This window comes from Glossina fuscipes, unplaced genomic scaffold, assembly GCF_014805625.2.
Source record: "Glossina fuscipes isolate IAEA_lab_2018 unplaced genomic scaffold, Yale_Gfus_2 88, whole genome shotgun sequence".
Classification (NCBI taxonomy): Eukaryota; Metazoa; Arthropoda; class Insecta; order Diptera; family Glossinidae; genus Glossina; species Glossina fuscipes.
The window spans coordinates 1393855-1399854 of record NW_023998442.1 but is presented as its reverse complement, the minus strand read 5'-3'; the positions used below and the strand labels follow the sequence as shown (position 1 = coordinate 1399854).

The 6000-nt window shown below is 33.3% G+C and overlaps 1 protein-coding gene across 3 annotated transcripts in view; it reads left to right on the top strand.

Moving 5' to 3' along the window:
• The first annotated feature begins 973 nt into the window (after nt 1-973).
• LOC119638362 (neuronal PAS domain-containing protein 4A) overlaps nt 974-6000 on the top strand; it is a 57217-nt gene continuing 52190 nt past the window's right edge. The window contains exon 1 of one of the 3 annotated variants that reach the window (XM_038035110.1): nt 974-1218. The gene's annotated coding sequence lies outside the window, so the exon portion shown is untranslated. The other 2 variants (XM_038035111.1, XM_038035109.1) reach the window with 2 other exon arrangements.

The window sequence follows — 6000 nt, the reverse complement described above, 5'->3', positions numbered from 1 at the left end:
ATAAAAAAAAAAGATTGCAACCAACAATACGCGTAACGTAGTGGCTATAATGAGTATTAAGTGATTATTTAAAATAGTTTAAAAAGGTTTTCGGTAGATTTTTGGTTTTTTTTTTTTCTATTTATTTTTTTATTTTTTTAATTGTAATAAACTGTCAATGTGATTGGTCAGCAGATTTCACCAATACATGTAAGCGATAAGTAAAAACAGAAAAGAGAAAAAACAAAAGTTAAAAATATTTCTTCTAAACCTGTCTTAAAAGTGAACAAATCATATGTAAAGTTTTCCCAGTCTCTCTTGGCTATGAAAGGTGGGAGTTACCCATAAGGTAAGGAGAGTTTTATATGGATTATCATCTCTCTCCCTCTCATTTTTCTTTCTCTCTTTCTCGATTTGGTTAAAACTGGTTTAAAAGCAGCGCTAACACAGACTTTAGCAACTTGGAATTGGAAGCGTTAACAAAATTCAACTTTTATGGCTAGAATGCAAGCGAAACATTATTAAGTGCTAAGAAAATTGTAAAATAAAACAAAAAATATTATTATTATTATTATTATTGCTGCTATTATTATTATTATTATTATTATTATTATTATTAATATTATGATATATGGAAAAATGCTAAAGTATTTTAAAAAGCTTAAATACCTTAATTTTTGTTTAATTTGAATAAAATGCCAAACATATCATCATTTCATCGGTTTGCAACGTTAAGAATTCATTAGAAATCGAGAAAACGAAAGAACCCATCCCGATCGCCAAACATCTGTTATTGATATTAGTTAGTAAAATGCTCTCAATGCGTTTTTATGATTTTGTTTAAGATTGCGCTGGTGAAGCCTGAAGAGCATTGTTTAGTGTGTTGGAGCAGTTACTGTTTTTTACTTGCATTGTCAAGTCGGGCATTTTTTTTATTTTTATTTTTTTTTTATTATTATTTTCTTTTTGGAGGTTACGTATTCTATCGAGCTAATGGTAGTTTAGTTTCTACTTGAAACGCTCTTAGCTTATAGCTGCTCGCGGATGATCAGTGATTTACGTTAACAATGCGTATACAGATCGGTTGCCGTCGGCAGTAATCGTGTTTGTTCGTTTAGTTCTGCATGTGAATGATTTGAGAAAAAAAAAAAATATATATATTCCTGTGGTCACCTCATATATATAGTGCACGCATTTCGCGTATATCGGAAAGGCTTCGTGATTTATGCGTTATTAGGGGTTAGTAATGCGTACATACATATGTGTACATGTGCACATAATGATGTTACCACAAAAAAGTCAATACAATATACCTTACGTTACAATAATACCTTACGTTAACCAGTGCAACTAATCACTTTTAAAGTATGTTATGCGCTTATGTAAATGCATCTACGATTGTATGGGTATGCGTGCATGCTTGTGCATGTGTATATGTGCTGTTAATTTTAGCATATAACGGCCGTGTGTGAAAGTTTTTCAAAAGTTCTTCGATAACCGTTATGTTCTTTGGAAAAAAAAACAAAAATTAATAAATAAATAAATAAATAACTTTTTATAAAGCGATGGAAAAAATGTTTAGCTATAAAGCATTTTCCAAAAATATTATGTAAAATTTTTGTTAGTGGTAAGGAGAAAAGATGAAATATGAAGAAAAAGGAAAAGAAAATTTTCCTTTAACGAATAAAAAAATTTAACTTAAGCTTTGAGGCAATCATATAAGATTCGCGCATAAGCTAAAGGTCAAAAACAATTGCTTGATCTGGTCAATTGCGAGCTTCGCTTTGGATTTTTCCGTACAATATTTATGACTTATGTATAACTTTTTTCCGCAAGATGCTTACTTATAAGTTATGTGTAACTGTTTTCCATGCGATATTTATGACTTATGTGTAACTTTTTTCCTTAAGATACTTATGACTTATATGTAACTAGGTAAGGTGCAGACTTATCCGGAAGATACTAACTTACCCCTAGGATTTTTTTTATCAAATAGAGATTTTTATTTACTGCCCGATAACTTAGGCTATATATTCGACTATATTGAAAACTCTACCGCACTTCAGATTTGAATATCGGCGACCATTCAGTTATTAGTCGCTACCATTTGGCTACTCGGCTACTCATGTGGAGTAAGAGAGGCATTTCTTTCTTAGCTACAGATTTGTCCATAAAATATCAATAAGCAGTCATTGACTTCTTATGCAGAAAGTGTGAAACATATATGACAAACCTATTGTTTCCCAGTTTATAGGTGAAAGGTCGACAGGAATGATTTTTTTTTTTGTTTTTGTTTGTTTATTTTAATTTTTTTTTAAATTCTTTTATGGCCGCATTCACAATGAGCTATCTCTTAAAGGAGCGGAAAGTACTTGCCCTTTCGTTGATTTGGCATTAATTTTCACTACTTATGAATAGGAGAGATCACTGGATATATACGGGTCGGTAAATAATAACTTAAAGTAAGCGTTGAAGCATCCATTCAATATTGGCGCACAGATTCAACATAGCATGGGGCAGAAACTTAAGCTCATTTTGTTGATTTCTTTTCTTTCTTTTGTTTCTTTATAACTAAAGCTTTTCTTCGTTTATTCTGATTATCTCCGCTTTGATATGGTACTGAAGGCGCTTTGTTAATTAAAGTACGTAATTATTAAGTTCTCCAGTCATCATGAGAATTCTTCTCATTTAGTTTTGGTTTTGAGGAGATATAACGTCATGGGTGGTTATGTATCTTATCCTATCTTAAGCATAAAAGCATTCACTTAAACTAGGCTTGATTATAGGCCTAATGATTAAGCAATTGAAGTCAAAGTTCACGTCTTTTTTTTTTTTTAGGTTCATTTCACAGATTTGTATTCGAGGTACAAATTTATGTATAGCATAGCTTAGTAATAAATAAACAAGTGAAGTTAATAATCATGAGTTTCTTGTAGTTGTAAATGTAGCCTTTTTACTGTTAGGTTAGTTCATCTTTTTACAATTAAAAACTTGCATTTTTTTTTTTTTTAATGACCATCACTAAGGGGATATCCCCTATCCGTGTAGTACGGTGACGGCCAGAAAGAAGAAGAAGTCAAGAAAGGAACTGAACACTACGCTAAGCTAAGAACAAAGACAAAAACTCTGCTGTGTTGAGTTGTTAGTTGAAGTTCTTACCTACCCTGCTATTCTTGCGGACTTAAGGCTGAAATGTCAATTAAAATGCGAGATTATTAACAACGTTTTCCTCAATCATTTGTAACATATTAATTTTGACAATAAATAAGAAAGTGAATGCAGCGATCATCATCAAAATATTAAACTTTCAAAGCACACTTATGACGGTTTCCTCCCAAATCTAGGATCTATTCGCTTAAGAAGGATGATATAATAAAATTTTTATTTGACAAGCACACACGAGAGACCTCCACAATGTATGTTATCTTGATCACAATTAAACTGGCCATATATGTCTGTCCGTCCGTCCATGCGTTTTTTGTTGATGAAGAGCCATATTCTGGCGTTTTGATCATCGTCATCGTAACCACAAAAAATTTATTTTTACTGTAATGACTTTTGTGAATTTATAAAAAATTTGATATTTTAGAGAACGAGTTGCAAGAGCAATTTCGATTCACAAACTTGTTGTTACGTCGGGAAAATCACAATTAAAAAAGTACATTGTACATTCTAAACTTTCTGTGATGTTGCCCAGAATACGATTAGAATTTTTTTCCAGTATTTTTCAAGAAATTCAGAAAATTCGGAAATTTTCCTCCTTTTTTTTTTGATGGGTTTGAGCACGTTTTTATCGGGTTTCTTTTTAGAAGTATCATTATTCTCTTAGCTAAGGCAATCATCACCCTCACAAACAGCAGTTGGGTGTGCGTTCCTAGAGACCTAAAGAGAAAAGAAGTTTTTTCGATCGGTTCTTTGCCGATTCAATATTTCTAAGAGTGCGATACAATTTTTAATATACCAAGAAAGCGTTCCCAAATGTTTACACACACCTGTATAATCATACACTACTTCCTGTTATTTCCTTCGCCGTGCCTTACAAGCCTATGTACACGTAATTTATCCTATTTGAAAATCAACCTCTTCCATCTAGTGAGATGATCTCTGCATCTTCCTAGAACAAGAAAAACCATAAAATTTTGTTATCAGTTACGTAACACTCTTAGCCGACCTTCTGTATTAGTCTTTTTATTCGTCTTTCCTTTCATTCGCCTAACAGTGACGCAATCTTTGATATAATTGCCTATAAAATAGCTTATGATCCGCCAACTACTTTGCTGATGCATCGAATTAGAAAAAAACTTTAAAATTTTTCTATATATTAGATGAAATTGCTAAACCCCACATAACTTATTGCATAATAGTACATACAATGGTACGCGAACATATACGTATATAGCATGCAGAAGGATTCACAATCACTTTCTGAATCGATCGATCGGTACGTGTTGTCTTCTTATGCTCAACCTACAAGCAATAATTTTTGATATAATTTGATGAAATTTGCTGCATGTGGTAGGAATGCTACGGAAAATGATTCGGATCGGATCACTCTTTCGATAACTTCCCATATAGTGCTTTAGTTTGAAAAGTCGTTATATGTATTAAACGAAACGGTAGGATATTCAGAACCTATCTTTGGCCCCTTATAACGTTTCTACTTGTTCTTATTCTCGAAATAAGTTTGCCTTAAGTTATACCCTAAGTATTTTCAATCTGACGTGTGATAATTAATTATTTTACTTGCCCCGTCCGGCATGAGAACACTGGTTTTTACTGAACGTTTTTAAATAAAATTGAGCTTGTCATGCCACGACCATCAATTCAGAACCTTTCCCTTTAAGGCTTGCAAGGTTTCCATCCTTTAATATGGAATATTAGCTGAAATCAGCTTAAATATCTAAGTCAAGTCATTTCGACTGCAGCAACATCTTATGTGTTACAAAATTATTTTGGAACGAAGCGAAACATACGCTTGTGTTCATCACCGAGGATGTGCTCAGAAGGAAACTTCGAAGGCTCTCTAAAGTATATGTACGCTTGGTTGCGATTAAAGTCTAAACCGATCTAAGCAAGTCTGGCCATTGGTGCGTATGTCAGTTTGTATGTTTACAGTACGGATTAAAAACTATACAAAAACATGTTGTAGCGTAGTGGTTAGTAGCGTAGTGTTTCGATATGTTTGTCATGCTCAGAAGGGCGGTTGCCTTTTATAAGGTATTTACATACCTTCTTGCTTAGCATTAAAGTCTAAATCGATTAGCAATGGCCGTCCGTTCGTCCGTCCGAATGTCCGCTTGTGCACACAAGCGGACAAAAAAATTAAAATAACTCCTTCAAGTTTCAGCTTCAGCTTGCTATTAAAAATCGGTCATATTCGAGGCAGCGGTCTTACTTTAATTTTTAAAGTGAAAAACCTGGATTGTTGCTCACAACGATAAAGGGGTTTACGTAGATTCTAGGGGCAATCTTACAGCACCTGCACAAGGAAGGAAAAAAACCCACAATATTAATCTTTAGCGAAATTTTTTTTTTATACCCTCACTCACTTGTCTTATAAGGATATATTAAGTTTGTAGAAATATACGTAACACCCTCAAGGATTTGAGATAAACACACTTTTTGTTACACCGACCGGCTCAAAATTACCTTCTAAATTGATCTAAGTCTATCTAAGTATCCGTTCGTCTTGCGTTCTTGCGGATATAGCCGAAATAATCAGTTTCAGATTCAGCGTGTTTGTCCGTTCAGCATTCTTGTTCAGCCTACAGGTTGCATTTTTGTGGTATTTTGATGAAGTTTAACGCACTGACATATTTTACCGCAAGGACGAACGCTATTAAAAATGCTATGGATCGGATCAATTTTTTGATCATCTCCCAAGTAATACGTTTATTGGAAAAGTTGTTAGCGAAGGGTGTTTATTAATTGGTCATGGTCCACCATATTTATTTATTTCTTTGGTCTTTTTTAAGATAAACCTTTCCTACTCATGAAAGGATTATAAGCCATACCCGAATA